General features: G+C 37.1%; 1 protein-coding gene across 1 annotated transcript in view; it reads left to right on the plus strand.

The window, feature by feature from the left end:
- The first annotated feature begins 9,739 nt into the window (after positions 1-9,739).
- The window catches only part of LOC128554365 (uncharacterized), a 45,344-nt gene continuing 37,784 nt past the window's right edge, over positions 9,740-17,299 (plus strand). Inside the window, exon 1 of the mRNA XM_053535649.1 lies at positions 9,740-9,895. The gene's annotated coding sequence lies outside the window, so the exon portion shown is untranslated. The remainder of the gene's footprint in view (positions 9,896-17,299) is intronic.

Below are 17,299 nucleotides of genomic sequence, written 5' to 3' on the forward strand. Positions count from 1 at the left end.
GATCTCGATTCCTTTTTATATGCCCTTAGGGACATATTATGTTATCGCCTTGGTGTCCGTCTGCCTGTATGTCTGTTGGTTAGCAATTTCCCTTCCGCTCTGTAACTCTTGAACCCCTTGAAGGATTTCAAAAAAACCTGACACAAATGTTCACCTCATCGAAACGATGTGCAGAGCGCATGTTTCGGATGGTTCACTTCAAGGTCAAGGTCACACTTAGGGGTAAAAAGTCATATGACTTTGTTTTGTGTATATATTGCTCTGCATTTGCGTCGATTGCAGTGCTCTTGTTTTTATTTGGCAGATCCTTCTTTTGTTCACATACAATAATTTTTAGCTCACCTGAGCACAAAGTGCTCAAGGTGAGCTTTTGTGATCGACCTGTGTCTGTCGGCAGCGTCGGCGTCAACAATTTGACTGTTAACACTCTAGAGGTCAGTATATATATATGCGCCATATTGTTAGGCTGCACTTTTTGAGCTCTGATTTGATTTAATTTTGTTGTCGTTAATAGTGGGAGTAGAGACGTGATTTTTGGAGTGTAGTTTTGTGAATGTGTGCTTGATGTGTTTGTGTCATTATATTTTGGATTGCTGCATGTGTTGATCCAGAATCAGCATCAGAAACAATCACATAATATATAAACTTGAAATATTTATCATTGATAAACACTTTGTGAACTTTCGTTCACCATTGTAGTTTTCAATCATGGATTTTATTATGTATGACAGCAGTTTCTTACACAAAATTGGACAATCAACAAGGTGTAGACTTAATCCTATTGTGTTATCAAGGTTAAAAGATTTGAGAATATTGAAACAGTACAGAGGAAAAAGAGCTGGTCGCCTGAAGGCACAATCCTTGAACAATAGCAAATGTGGTTACGGTAAACCAGTGGTTTTCAGAGGTGTAAACTTAAGCAACCTTATATACCCTAAGAAAAATGGAAATAAATTGAATGGACAAAATGAACAGCTTACATGTTTGACGCTAAATTGTCGCTCGGCAGTAAACAAGGATGTTCTTGTTGGTCAATTATTACGCGAGGAAAAGATAGATTTTGCTCTTCTTACAGAGACTTGGTTTTCGGACGACAAACAACACCAATAGAAACGTCTGATCTAAATCAAAATGGCTACAAACTGAGTGTTACGAACAGGCAAAATAGGGTGGGTGGTGGTGTTGCACTGATGTGTAGATCTGCTGTAAACATGCGCAAACTTTTGGCAGGAAATTCTCACAGTTTTGAATATGGTATTTGGCAGTTGATTTTCAAGAACATTACTATGCATGTAGTTGGGATTTACAGACCTCCGTCTTTATCCACTTGTTCCCAGTTCGTCACAGACTTCTTTCAATATATGGAGGGAGTACTATCACAGTCCTCAAATGTAATGGTCATGGGTGACTTTAATCTTCACATCCACGATGACACAAATGCAGTAACAGAATTCAATAATTCTTTGTACGCCATGGGTTTACAACAACGTGTACAATTTAGTACACACACTGGTGGTAACATTCTTGATTTGGTCCTTACGGAAGTCGTAAATGGTGTTGAAGTAGTTTCTTGTGAACAGGGTCCATATATTTCTGATCACTGTGCAGTCAAAATTGTGACAAATGTTAGAAAGGAAAATATAACAAGTGAGGTGGTGCTCTTTAGAAATTTCAAAGACATGGATATGAACACATTTTCAAGCGATCTGAGAAAAATGACAGTCGAAAGTGATAATGTCGATCTTTTTGTTGAAGAATTTCAGACAACAGTAGAAAAGATTATGAACTCACATGCACCATTTATAGAAAAAACAATCATCCATCGCGCTCCAAAACCCTGGTTCACAGAAAAACTTCTTCACCTTAAAAGAGTGGCTCGCAAATCTGAACGTTCGTGGAAGAAACATAGACAATCACATCTGCATGAAGCCTTCGAAACAGCACGTAAAAACTACGAAAAAGAACTCAAACATGGGAAAAAATCATCTCTGAGTGAAAAAGTTCTTAATGCAAAAGGTGACTCGAAAAAGCTTTATCGATTTGTATCTGAGACAACAGGCACTAGGTCTGAGAACCCTATGCCAACTGGACATGACAGTACACTGGCTGAGAAATTTGCAGATCATTTCATGAATAAAATCGAAAAAATTCGAGAATCGTTGAAACATTTCGATGAGTTTCAACCATGCGAAAAAGATATTCCTTGTTTTGACAGTTTTAAAGATCTGAGCGAGGAAGAAGTTAGGAAACTTATAAATCAACTACAGACAAAATCATGTGAACTTGATATTCTACCAACAAAAGTGCTAAAATCATACTTGGATGAGCTGTTGCCTGTTATTACCAAATTGGTTAATTTGTCGTTGCGCGACGGCATCTTTCCAACAAAATGGAAACAGGCAATTGTAAGACCTTTGTTGAAGAAAATGGGACTGGAACTTGAATTCGCAAACTACAGGCCTGTTAGTAATCTCTCATTTCTGTCAAAATTAATTGAAAAAGCAGCTCTGTAAATGATTTACTGGATGCTATGGAGAAGAAAGAAGTTACGGCGCTAATTGCCATCGATCTCAGTGCCGCTTTTGATACTGTAGATCATGACATTCTTGTTGATGTGTTAAACAAGCAGTATGGCGTTCGTGGAACAGCACTGAGCTGGGTTGATTCCTATCTGCGCCCCAGAAGTTGTCGTGTAAGTGTCAATTCAGCCATGTCATTTCCACTATATTTGACATATGCGAGGACACTGTTTGATGTTATTCTGCCGTCGATTTCAGTTTACGGCTTTGCGGATGACCACACTGCTAATAAACGCTTTAAACCATCATCTCCAACAGTAGAATCCCAGGCAATACGAGAACTTGAACAATGTGCTAAAACAATCAACAACTGGATGAATGAAAATAAGCTTAAAATGAACACTTCCAAAACCGAGTTCATCATGTTTGGTAGTAGGCAACAGCTCTCTAAGTGTTCAACTGACAAAGTATGCATTGTAGGTGATGAAGTGAAATCAGTGAGCTTTATTCGATATCTAGGTGCATTCCTGGATGAAAACTTGAATCTAAAAGAGCATGTAAAACGAAAGTGTAGAACAGCAATGCTCAACTACTTCAGAATAAAATGTATCCGGAAATATCTTACCAAAGAGGCTACCAAAACCCTTGTCCTGTCATTGGTGATATCCCATTTAGATTATTGTAATGTCATTCTGTATGGTATTGCTCAAAGCGAAGTAAACAAAATGCAACGAATTCAGAACATGTGTGCAAAACTTGTCCTAAATCGAAGAAAATATGACAGTTCCAAGCAAGCGCTGTATGACCTTCACTGGCTACCAATCAAAGCCAGAATCACATTCAAAATGCTCACCTACATGTATAATTGTTCAGTTGGAAACTCTCCAGAATATCTTTCTGAACTTCTCATAAAACAAACACAGACAAGAAACTTGCGTTCTTCAAACTCCGTTACTGGGTGTTTCGTTGTTCCTTTCAACAAGCGCAAGACGTTCAGCGACAGAAGTTTTGGTACTGTTGGACCTAAACTCTGGAATGAATTGCCTCTCGAAATAAGGAACTCGGGACTCAATAGATGTTTTCAAAAAGAAGTTGAAAACTCATTATTTTGGAGATTACTTTGCACTCTTTTAGAGACTGTGACTGTAATTTTTAAGAAACTGAAGTAACGTGAACTGGATGATTTTATTGTGTAAATACATTCGAAAATGAACTATATTATAACAAATAAAAAATACAGTTGTTTGTAATAACTTCTGGACATGTCGCAATAACGCACTTATTCTTATTTAATAACAAACAGCTGTCTTACTGTATCTTAATATTCTAATATTTTATTAATCTTATCTGATGTCTGATCTTTTTTTTTAATGCTTACTAAATAGTTTATTCACAATGGTATTTATGCTCATTTATGTTATATGTCATTAAATATCTTAATTTTTGTCGTATTTTTATGTATTTGTAAAACGCCATTGAATATGTTTTGCGTAAAAATAGGCGTTTAATCAAATGAGACAGTTTCAGTTTCAGTTTCAGTTTAGAGGTCACAATTTTGGCCCAATCTTAATGAAACTTGGTCAGAATGTTACCCTCAATAAAATCTTGGACGAGTTCGATATTGGGTCATCTGGGTCAAAAACTAGGTCACCAGGTCAAATCAAAGGAAAAGCTTGTTAACACTCTAGAGGTCACATATTTGGCCCAATCTTAATGAAACTTGGTCAGAATGTTACCCTCAATAAAATCTTGGATGAGTTCGATATTGGGTCATCTGGGATCAAAAACTAGGTCACCAGGTCAAATCAAAGGAAAGGCTTGTTAACACTCTAGAGGTCACAATTTGGGCCCAATCTTAATAAAACTTGGTCAGAATGTTACCGTCAATAAAGTCTTGGACTAGTTTGATACTGGGTCATCCGGGGTCAAAAACTAGGTCACCAGGTCAAATCAAAGGAAAAACTTGTTAACACTGTAGAGGCCACATTTATGCCTATATCTTCATGAAACTTGGTTAGAATTTTAATCTTGATTATCTATAGGTCAAGTTCAAATCTGGGTCAGATGGTGTCAAAAACTAGGTCACTAGGTCATTTCTAAGGAAAAGCTTGTTAACACTCTAGAGGCCACATTTGTGACTGTATCTTCATGAAACTTAGTCAGAATGTTAATCTTGAAGATCGTTAGGTCAAGTTCGAATCTTGGTCATGTGGGGTCAAAAACTAGGTCACAGGGTCAGATCAAAGGAAAAGCTAGTTTACAGAACGTTAAGCTTGATTATCTATAGGTCAAGTTCAAATCTGGGTCAGGTGGGGTCAAAAACTAGGTCACTAGGTCATTCAAAGGAAAAGCTTGTTAACACTCTAGAGGTCACATTTATGACTGTATCTTCATGGAACTTAGTCAGAATTTTAATCTTGGTGATCTTTAGGTCAAGTTCGAATCTTGGTCATGTGGGGTCAGAAACTAGGTCACAGGGTCAAATCAAAGGAATAGCTATTTAACACTTTGTGATCGCCCTGTGTCCGTTGTCGTCAACAATTTGACTTTTAACACTCTAGAGGTCACAATTTTGGCCCATGTTAATGAAACTTGGTCAGAATGTTACACTGAATGAAATCTTGGACGATTTCGATATTGGGTCATCCCGGGTCAAAAACTAGGTCACCAGGTCAAATCAAAGGAAAAGCTTGTTAACACTGTAGAGGTCACAATTTTGGCCCAATCTTAATGAAACTTGGTCAGAATGTTACCCTCAATAAAATCTTGGACTAGTTTGATATTGGGTCAGCCGGGGTCAAAAACTAGGTCACCAGGTCAAATCAAAGGAAGAGCTTGTTAACAGTCTAGAGGTCACAATTTTGGCCCAATCTTATTGAAACTTGATCAGAATGTTACCCCCAATTAAATCTTGGATGAATTTGATATTGGGTCATCTGGGGTCAAAAACTAGGTCACCAGGTCAAATCAAAGGGAAAGCTTGTTAACACTGTAGAGGCCACATTTATGATATATCTTCATGAAATTTAGTCAGAATGTTAATCTTGATGATCTCAAGATCCAGTTTGAATCTGGGTCATGTATGATCAAAAACTAGGTCACCAGGTGAAATAAAAGGAAAAGCTAGTTTACACTGTAGAGGCCAATTTTTTGGCCATATCCTAATGAAACTTGGTCAGAATGTTAATCTTGATGATATATAGGTCAAGTTCAAATCTGGGTCAGATGTGGTCAAAAACTAGATCACTAGGTCAAATCAAAGGAAAAGCTTGTTAACACTCTAGAGGCCACATTTTTGATTGTATCTTCATGAAACTTAGTCAGAATGTTAATCTGGATGATCTTTAGGTTAAGTTCGAATCTGGGTCTTAAGGGGTCAAAAACTAGGTCACCAGGTCAAATAAAAGGAAAAGCTAGTTAACACTCCAGAGGTCACAATTTTGGCCCAATCTTAATGAAACTTGGTCAGAATTTTATCCTCAGTAAAGTCTTGGATGAATTCGATATTGGGTCATCTGGGGTCAAAAACTAGGTCCCCGGGTCAGATCAAAGGAAAAGCTTGTTAACACTGTGGAGGCCACATTTATGACTTTATCTTTATGTAACTTGGTCAGAATTTTAATCTTGATGATCTCAAGATCCAGTTTGAATCTGGGTCATGTTGGTTCAGAAACTAGGTCACCAGGTCATATCAAAGAAAAAGCTAGTTGACACTGTAGAGGCCACATTTATGACAATATCTTAATGAAATTTGGACAGAATGTTAATCTTGATGATTCCTAGGTCAGGTGAGCGATACAGGGCCTTCTTTGCCCTCTTGTTAGGTGTATTTTGACATATCTGTACCTTGTAAGAATTTTTGTTTTTGTTTTTGGTTAAATTCTTCCCTTTGTCCTGTCCTTTGGACTTAGATATTTTTTCTGAGGACTTAGATTTATTTTTTTATTTCTTCCCTTTGTTGTTCTTGTCCTTTGGGCTTCATCAGTTAAAATTTTGCTCCTAACCTCCTCTGATGTAATCCTTCTGGCATGAAACTACTGGCCTGATTTGAAAATAATTTTATTTGAAGTAACTTTAAGAAAATTTCAACTTTATTTTCTCATAATTCTTTTGATTGATCTTGATTATGATTTTTTGACCTTCTTGTCCTTAAGTGCGATGATAACAGGTGAGTGATATAGGGCCATTTTGGCCCTCTTGTTTGGTTAAAGTTTTTTATAAAGTCAAATATCTCTGTTACTATTAAAGCTTTTGACTTGAAACTTAAAATAGTTATTTACAATTAAAGTCTGCACCAGGAGAAACAATCCCAATAGCTCTTATTTGAATTTTGACAGAGTTATGTCCTTTTTTAACTTTGAATTTTTTGGTTAAAGTTTTATTAAGTTTTTACTGGCAAAGCTCTAATTCAGAGTCAAGCACTGAGAAAAGTCGAGCGCACTGTCTTACGGACAGCTTTTGTTCAAGGATGCAGGTACAAGAGATATTCTAATAAGCTTCAGGCTTTCATCACAATTGAGCATATATAAATGAATACACATACATTAAATCATAGAAAGAGCGGGGCCTATTATGTGAATGGCAGGTGGGCAGGCAGGCGGTCGGCGTCCAAAAGCATGTCCGTTTACATCCAATCTTCACCAGACTTGCTGACAATGTTTGTGGGCATAATATCTAGGCCAAGTTCGAGAACCAGCCAAATCGCCCTAGGCACTCTTGGATTATGGCCCTTGAATTACTCGAAGAACTGCAGATTTAGCCTTTTCTGCTCTCTAAGTCAAACACTTTCATCCGATCTTCACCAAACATGCTGACAATGTCTGTGGGCATAATATCTCGGCCAAGCTCGATAACCAGCCAGATCGCCCCAGGCACTCTTGGGTTTTGGCCCTTGAATTACTCGAAAAACTGCGAATCAGCCTTGTCTGCCCTCTAAGTCAAACAGTTTTCATCCGCTCTTCACCAAACTTGCCGAAAATGCATAATATTGCGGCCAAGTTCGATAACCAGCCAAATCGCCCCAGGCAGTCTTGGATTATGGCCCTTGAATTACTCGAAAAACTGCAACTTTAGCCTCAATGTCCGCCCTCTAAGTCAAACAGTTGTCATCTGATTTTCACCAAACTTAGTGACAATGTTTGTGGGCATAATATCTGGGCCAAGTTCGATAACCACCTAAATTGCCCCAGGCACTCTTGGATTATGGCCCTTGAATTACTCGAAATATGTGAAATTAGCCTTGTCCATTCAAACATTTTTGATCCGATTGTCAATATCACCCCAAATGGAACCTCACAAATACCTTGATTCCTTCTTACTCTTTTTTTGGGTTAACAAGGCATACAACATCAACATTATTACGTTTATGATACGTAACTGAATATTTAGACAGGCATATTTTGTGAAGTCTTGCACTATTGTTAGGGGCCCTGTTGTGTACTTGTTACCCAACTTTAAATTTTATCTCAATTAGGTTAAGTTAAAGTGGGTCATCTGGGACCAAATAGTAAGCATCTAGGTCAGTCATAGGAAAAGTGCAAAAACATTCTAGAGGCCATCTTTTTACCAGATGTACATGAAACATGGTCAATATTTTCTACCCGATCTTTATGAAACTTGGCCGTAATGTTTGTATTTATGAAAGCTCAAACAATTTGAAACTTGGTCATCATGACATATTGAAAGTGAACAGTCAAGATTAGGTAAGCCAATTGGGGTAATCATGTCCCTTTTTATGCCCCCCTTGGAAGAGAGGGTACAATATTTCGATTAGTGTATGCCTGTCAGTTGGTCTGTCCATAGGTAGACCATTTTGTCTCCAGTCAATAACTAGAGAATGTTTGGTCTCACAAACTTCATAGGTTGATTGCCTGTAGACAGTAGATAATCTTTGTTGTTTTGGGGTCAGAAGGTCAAAGGCAAAGGTCGCAATGACCTTGAAACTGAAATAGTTTCCCCTTAATAACTAAAGAATAGTTTGGCCTACAGTCCTCAAACTTCATAGGGTGGTTGCCTGTGGTCAGTAAATGACCCTTACTGTTTTAGTGTTTTGGTGGTTAGTATGTCAGAGGTCTATAGTGACCTTTGGACTGAAAACAACTTCCACCCAATAAGTAAGGAGCTTTGACCTACAGTCATTGAAGACAATGATCAGAATTATAGGGCACTTAGTAGAAGAACCATGAATCTGTTTGAAATACTTCTGGTGTTATCTGCCTTATTGTGTACTTAAATTCATTTGTTGTTACTGAACATAGTTAAATTTTGCATCAGTAGATGACTGGATGTACAAGTTCCTTAATTATTGATGAAATTTGTAAAACACAGAGGCTAGGGATATGGCTGTCTCTCTTGTTTCAAGCATGTCTGTGACAGCTTAATGGATGTTCACCATACTTGGCTAGGAGCAAAGTTGATTTCCTCGTTATGTGAGCCACTTGACAGGGCTCCAGATAAGATGCGTATTAGCGTAAATTACGCTTTGAAATAATGCATATACGCATGTCTGATAATTTTTAAGCGTATAAAAGCGTATATGAAATAACAGAAACGCATGCAATGACTTTTTATTGGCGTAAACAAAATCTGAATCGTCCAGATGCTTTATGTAACAGAGCACAGTCGGCATTAATTCTCCCACATTGAACCTACACACGCATTGAATGGTACTCTATAAATCTAGATTAAACTATTTTTTACACTCAATGTCTGCATATATCAAATAGTTGGGAATTAATATTGATGATACGGTAGTGTATTTTAAAGCGGTGTCGATTTAAAATATCAACTTCCGGTGCGGAATAAACAAAAATGTCTCTTTCTAAGAATGTATAAATGAACAAACACTCTACGCATTCTTTAAACCAACAAAACTGATCCCCAAAACATAGCTAAAGATATATTGAATATTCTATTTTATTCGACAGTGAGTGTGAAGCCAAAGCAAGCCAAGGGAAAAAATGAAGCAAAAACTTAAATGATGAATTGAAACTAAACTGCAAACACATGCATGGGTGTTACACCCAATAAATATGTTATAAAACTGATTTCTGTTTTTTTCACATCTATAAATTTTCAGGAATAAAATTACTTCTAGTCAATTTCAGATTTTACCATTTTACTCATTCACAAAAAATATGTTGAGTAAATACTCATTGGCCAAAAAAATTATCTGGAGCCCTGACTTGAGATAATTTGAGCCTCTTGAATTGTAGGTCCTTATCTGGTTCATGGGAAGAATATTGCGAAAGAATTTGTTGAAGCTGTGAAGGAGATAGCTAAAACCTTCAAACACCTAAGTCGAGTAACCTTGGTTATTGGTGGTTTAGTCAACTCATCAAAATATTTTGAAGTATTTGACAAGGGCTGCAGAGAAGGTAATGTCTTTTATTTTTGCATATACCTATAGTTTTGACGTTGTCCGTCCGTCTTTCCGTCTGTCTGTCCGTAGCCATATCTAGGAAGTGGTTGGGAATATTTTTATAAACTTCATATACATGTTCACCACAATGAGTTTATGTGGCCCGTCAAGTTTCAGTCAGATTACCCAAGTAACACCAGAGTTATGGCCCTTAGAAGTTTCTAGTATTAACTATATAAGGTACTATAAATATGGCAATTTCTGCATCATAACTTTTGATATATTTGACCTAGAACTATGAAACTTAAATAGAATTTAGATCACCATAATGTGGTTGTGCACACACAGTTTCGTTCAGATTTCTTTTGTAACTTCAGAGTTATTGCCCTTTAACTGTATAAAAATCCACATATTTGTACATAACAAACTTACCATTTGGGGCCCGTCAAGTTTCAGTCAGATTGCCCAAGTAACACCAGAGTTATGGCCCTTAGAAGTTTCTAGTGTTAACTATATAGAGTACTATAAATATGGCAATTTCTGCATCATAACTTTTGATATATTTGACCTTGAACTATGAAACTTAAACAGAAAATTAGATCACCATAATATGGTTGTGCACACACAGTTTCGTTCAGATTTCTTTTGTAACTTCAGAGTTATTGCCCTTTAATTGTATAAAAATCCATGTATTTGTACATAACAAACTTACCATTATGTAGAGTTTCATTAGATTTCTTTCATTCTTTTCCATGAACATTTATTATAAACATATGAAGTTGTGAATATTTATCAACATGCAAGTTGTACCATTCCCCCCCCAGTCATGCCCACCACCAATCATGCATCCCCTGCCCGCCCCCCCACCCCCCCTCCTTCCTTTTTTTTTTAGCTCACCTGTCACTTAGTGACAAGGTGAGCTTTTGTGATCACCCTTCGTCCGTCGTCAGTCTGTGCGTGCGTCAACAATTTCTTGTCTGCATGATAGTGGTTTCATTTATGATTTTATTTTAACCAAACTTGCACACAACTTGTATCACCAGGAGATCTCGGTTCCTTTCTTGAACTGGCCAGATCCCATTATGGGTTCCAGAGTTATGGCCCCTGAAAGGGCCAAACTCAGCTATTTATGTCTCCCCCCCTCTGGGGGAGACATATTGTTTTTGCCCTGTCCGTCCTTCCGTCCGTCCGCCCGTGCATCCGTCCGTACGTCACACTTCATTTCCGAGCAATAACTGGAGAACCATTTGACCTAGAACCTTCAAACTTCATAGGGTTGTAGGGCTGCTGGAGTAGACGACCCCTGTTGTTTTTGGGGTCACTCTGTCAAAGGTCAAGGTCACAGGGGCCTGAACATTGAAAACGATTTCCGATCAATAACTAGAGAACCACTTGACCCAGAATGTTGAAACTTAATAGGATGATTGGTCATGAAGAGTAGAAGACCCCTATTGATTTTGAGGTCACTCAGTCAAAGGTCAAGGTCACAGGGGCCTGAACATTGAAAACCATTTCCGATCAATAACTAGAGAACCACTTGATCCAGAATGTTGAAACTTCATAAGATGATTGGTCATGAAGAGTAGATGACCCCTATTGTTTTTGGGGTCACTCCATCAAAGGTCAAGGTCACGGGGGCCTGAAAATTGAAAACCATTTCCGATCAATAACTAGAGAACCACTTGACCCAGAGTATTGAAACTTCATAGGATGATTGGTCATGCAGAGTAGATGACCCCTATTGTTTTTAGGGTCACTCCGTTAAAGGTCAATGTCACAGGGGCCTGAACATTGAAAACCATTTCCGATCAATAGCTTGACTACCACTTGACCCAGAATGATGAAACTTCATAGGATGATTGTACATGCAAAGTAGATGACCCCTATTTATTTTGGGGTCAGTCTGTTAATGGTCAAGGTCACAGGGGCCTGAACATTGAAAACCATTTCCGGTCAATAACTTGAGGACCACTTGACCCAGAATGTTGAAACTTAATAGGATGATTGGACATGCAGAGTAGATGACCCTTATCTATTTTGGGGTCACTCTGTTAAAGGTCAAGGTCACAGGGGCCTGAACATGGAAAACCATTTCCGATCAATAACTTGAGAACCTCTTGACCCAGAACGTTAAAACTTCATAGGATAATTGGACATGCAGAGTAAATGACCCCGATTAATTTTGGGGTCAGTCTATTCAAGGTCAAGGTCACAGGGGCCTGAACATGGAAAACAATTTTCGATGAATAACTTGAGAACCACTTAACCCAGAATGTTGAAACTTCATAGGAAGTTTGAACATGCAGAGTAGATGACCCCTATTGATTTTTGGGTCTGTCTATAAAAGGTCAAGGTCACAGGGGCCTGGTCATATAAAATCATTTTCGGAAAATAACTTGAGAACACCTGACCTAGAATGTTGAAACTTAATAGGATGATTGGACATGCAGAGTAGTTGACCCCTATTTATTTTGGGGTCACTTGATCAAAGTTCAAGGTCACAGGAGCCAGAACAGTGACTTGAGAACCACTAGTTTTACAAAAGCATCTTCTAGTTTTATATATGATTGCCACCCTTGATTGTAATTAAAATGGATTTATATCAGTAAGTACTTATAGGACTTATTTGAAATTTCATTATTGTCATAAGTTGGACTGAGACAATCAGGGTAGATAATTATGGACTGATTTTATGTCAGATTACCTCCCTTTGTTTCAAATTAAAATGGGTATATCTCAGTAACCAATGAAGATACAGATTTGAAATGTCTTTTGTGCCATCAGATGGACTCGGACTAGCATTTGAGCCTAGGACTCTCAAAATGGGTATATCTCCGTAACTAATGAAGATACTGATCTGAAATTTGATTTATGTCAGCAGATGGACTTGGACAATCAGTGAAGATACATATTGACTGGATTTATGACAAATTACCTCCCTTTATTTTTTTATCTAAATGAATACACCTTAGCAGCTTCTAATGAGATTGGTTTGAGACGTTATTTATGTCTTCCATGGTAAGAAATAGTCATATTAGATAACTCTTGATTGAACATTTATCAGTATGAATACTTTACTAAATATATTGTTGTATAGGCTTGTACTCTGTATCTTCTACATGCATGTACCAGTGCATTATTACCTCCCCTGATTTTAATAAAAATGGATTTATCGTGGTAAATATTTAAAGAACGCATTGAAATTTCATTATTGTCATTAGTTGGACTGAGGCAATCAGGGTAGATAACTATGGACTGATCTTATTTCAAATTACCTCCCTTTGTTTCAAATTAAAACGGGTGTATCTCAGTAACCAATGAAGATACAGATTTGAAATGTCTTTTGTGCCATCAGATGGACTCAGACAATCAGGGTAAATAACTTTTGACTGAATTTATGACAAATTACCTCCCTTTATTTTATGTAAACGAATATATATCAGCAGCATCTAATGAGATTGGTTTTAAATGTTATTTAAATCTTCCAGGGTAAGGAATAGTCATGTTAGTACAAAAATGTAGCATTTGAGCCTAGGACTCTCAAACTTGGTATGGAAATTGGCCCTGACTAGGTCATAAGGGACTGTTACAAGAAAATGTTTATCCTGATGATATTTTATATGTATGCCTATGTGTTCTATGTCAAACTTGATCATATCATTTTGAGCAATGGTACTCAGGTGAGCGATACATGGCCATCATGGCCCTCTTGTTCTTTGTTACTATTGCGTATATCTTACTGTAACTTCACATTAACATTGTTCAGCATGCAAACAAAGTATGTGCAGGGGCTGGACCCATTATACTCAAAGTCATGGTCACCAAGGTGTTATACTTAGGTTATTTTTAAGGTTAAAGTTTTTCTGCAACCTTTGTTTTTCTGTCATATCTTCGTTACTATTGCTTATATCTTACTGTAATTTCACATTAACATTGTCCAGCATACAAACAGTATGTGCAGGGGCTGGGACCATTGTACCCAAGGTCAAGGTCACCAAGTTGTTATACTTGGAATTATTTTCATGTTAAATTTTTTCGAAAGCTTCGTTTATAGAGATATCTTTGGTACTTTAAAAGATAATGACTTGAAATTAAAAATGTTTCTTTACAATCATCATCTGCATGTGTGGTTACAATCCGCATAGCTCTAATTGTATTTTTGACAGAATTATGCCCCTTTCATACTCAAGTTCTTTGGCAATTTTCGCTTTCTGGATATAACTTTAGTACAATATAAGATAATGACTTGAAACTTAAAATGTAACTTTATCATCATCATCTGCTATAATAATAAATAAAATGAATAAATAAAATAAGAATAAATAAAAAATAAATAGAAATATAATTTGAGTTTAGCAAAGACTTTATACTTTATGTGCATGTAGTTTCTTGGACGTTTTTAGCTTGACTATACGAAGTATAAGGAGAGCTATCCTACTCGCCCCGGCGTCGGCGTCTTTCCGCGTCCCCACCTTGGTTAAAGTTTTTTTACACTTTCTCTTTTTTCAACTTATCTCTGTAATTACTTGATGGATTTGATTCAAACTTGAAATACTTATTCCTCATCATCATCCACATCATCTGACATAAGGGCCATAACTCTGGCACCAATATTTCATGAATTGTCCCCCACTTTTACTTAGATTTTCAGGTTAAAGTTTTGATGCACTTTCACTCTATCTCTGTTATTACTGAATGGATTTGATTCAGACTTAAAATAGTTGTTCAACATCATCACCCACATCATATGACACAAGGTGCATAACTCTGGCACCATCTTTTCATGAATTATTCCCCCTTTTTACTTAGAATTTCAGGTTAAAGTTTTGGTGCACTTTCACTCTACCTCTGTTTTTACTGAATGGATTTGATTCAAACTTAAAATAGTTGTTCAGCATCATCACCCACATTATATGACACAAGATGCATAACTCTGACACAATTTTTCATGAATTATACCCCTATTTACTTAGAATTTCAGGTTAAAGTTTTATGCACTTTCACTCTATCTCTGTTGTTACTGAATGGATCTGATTCAAACCTAAACAATTGTTCAACATCATTACCCTTATCATATGACACAAGGTGCATAACTCTGACACCAATCTTTCATTAATTATTTCCCCTTTTTACTTAGAAATTTAGGTTAAAGTTTTGATGCACTTTCACTCTGTCTCTGTTATTACTGAATGGATTTGATTCAAACTTAAAATATTTGTTCTACATCATCACCCACACTATGTGACACAAGCTGCATAACTCTGGCACCAATATTTAATGAATTATGCCTCTTTTTGCTTAGGATATACTTATATAGTGTTTTGATACATTTTATCTTTACCTCTCTTATTACTTTAAGTTGATATTTTTGACATAGACTCAGGCTATTGTGCAATATCTTCATCCACAATTGTAGTCATTAAACACTCCAGTGACAGCTCTAGTTACCACAAATGTGCCCAGTTTCACTATCCAGCATCGAAATAGTCGAGCACGCTGTCTCCTGTGACAGCTCTTGTTTATGCCCCAGCATCTACTGATGCGGGAGGCATATAGTGATTGTCCTGTCCATCCATTCGTCTGTCCGTCCGTACGAGGTTAACCAAATGGGACCGTTTCGTCTAGCATCAATACCCCTTACTAGAATGACTTGATACCAAAGCAGATGTAACCTGTGACAATTCCTCATCTTCAGACATCACCTGACCTCAGTTTGACCTTGACCTCATTTTGGACTTGGGTTGCTTTATATGGGCCATCACTTGGTTAACCAAATGGGACTGTTTCGTCTAGCATTAATACCTCTTACAAGAATGAATTGATAATAATACAGATGTTAACTGTGACCATTCCTCATCTACAAATATCACCTGACCTCAGTTTGACTTTGACCTCATTTTGGACTTGGGTGTAAAATCTATCGACCAGGATGCCACTGAAGGCTTGATGCATTTATTGAATGCAGCTCCTTGTTTCTGATATAATTTAATTCCATCAAAATAAAGAATGTCAGTACCCCTTCCATACTTGACCTTTAACCCCTCTGAGTAGTAGGGTCTTTTTAGCTTAGGTGAGTTATTGTGATCGCTCGATGTCCGGCGTCTGTCTGTCGTCCATCGTCTGTTTGTTGTCTGTCAGCATTTAGCTGTTGTATGCGATAGAGGCTGTATTTTTCAATTGATCTTCATGAAATTTGGTCAGAATAATGCCTTGATAAAATCTAGATCAAGTTTGAAAATGGGTCATCTGGGATCAAAAACTAGGCCACTAGGAAAAACATTGTGTATGCAATAGGGACTGCATTTTACACGGGATCTTATGAAATTTGATCAGAATAATTGTCTGGATGAAATCTAGGTCAAGACTGAATATGGGTCATATTGGGTCAAAAATTAGGTCACCCGGTCAAATAAAAGAAAAACCTTGTGTACGCAATAGGGGCTGCATTTTACACTGGATATTCATCAAATTTAGTCAGAATATTTGTCTGGATAAAATCTACATAAAGTTTAAATATGGGTCATCTGGGGTCAAAAACTAGGTCACTAGATCAAATCAAAGAAAAACCTTTTTTATGCAACAGGAACTGCATTTTACACTGGATCTTCATGAAATTTGATCACTGTGTTTGTTTGGATAAGTTCTAGGTAAAGTTTAAGTATGGGTCATCTTGGTTTAAAAACTAGGTCACCCGGTCAAATCAAAGAAAAACCTTGTGTACACAATAGGGCTGCATTTTACACTGGATATTCATGAAGTTTGGTCAGAATGGTTGCCTTGATTAATCTAGGTCAAGTTTGAATATGGATAATCTGGGGTCAAAAACTAGGTTGATAGGTCAAATCAAAGAAAAACCTTGTGTATGCAATAGGGACTGCATTTTACACTGGATCTTCATGAAATTTGATCACAATATTTGTCTTGATAAAATCTAGTTCAAATTTGAATATGGGTCATCTGGGGTCAAAAACTAGGTCACCCAGTCAAATCAAAGAGAAGCCTTGTGTATGCAATAGGGTCTACATTTTAGGCAGGATATTCATGAAATTTGATCAAAATGTTTGATTTGATGAAATCTAGGTAAAATTCAAATATGGGTCATGTTGGATCTAAAACTAGGTCACCTGGTCAAATCAAAGAATGACCTTGTGTATGCAATAGGGACTGCATTTTTCCAAAAATGGCACAGGCGCTAACAGTGCTTTGATAGTGCTTTGATAGCTTTGATAGTTAGAAACCCAATACATATAGGATTTAATTCGGCTAACCATATCATCAATATGATACTGCGCTTTGGTAATAAATACAGTTATGCATTCAAACCCCCTGTAAAGTCAAGGCATGCAGCCGATAGTTATTCATAGTAAACTACTGCGCCATTGGTATATTTTCAAAGTATGTTGAACTATTTTTTACTGGG

The sequence above is a fragment of the Mercenaria mercenaria genome, unplaced genomic scaffold (genome assembly GCF_021730395.1).
Source record: "Mercenaria mercenaria strain notata unplaced genomic scaffold, MADL_Memer_1 contig_4974, whole genome shotgun sequence".
NCBI lineage: Eukaryota > Metazoa > Mollusca > Bivalvia > Venerida > Veneridae > Mercenaria > Mercenaria mercenaria.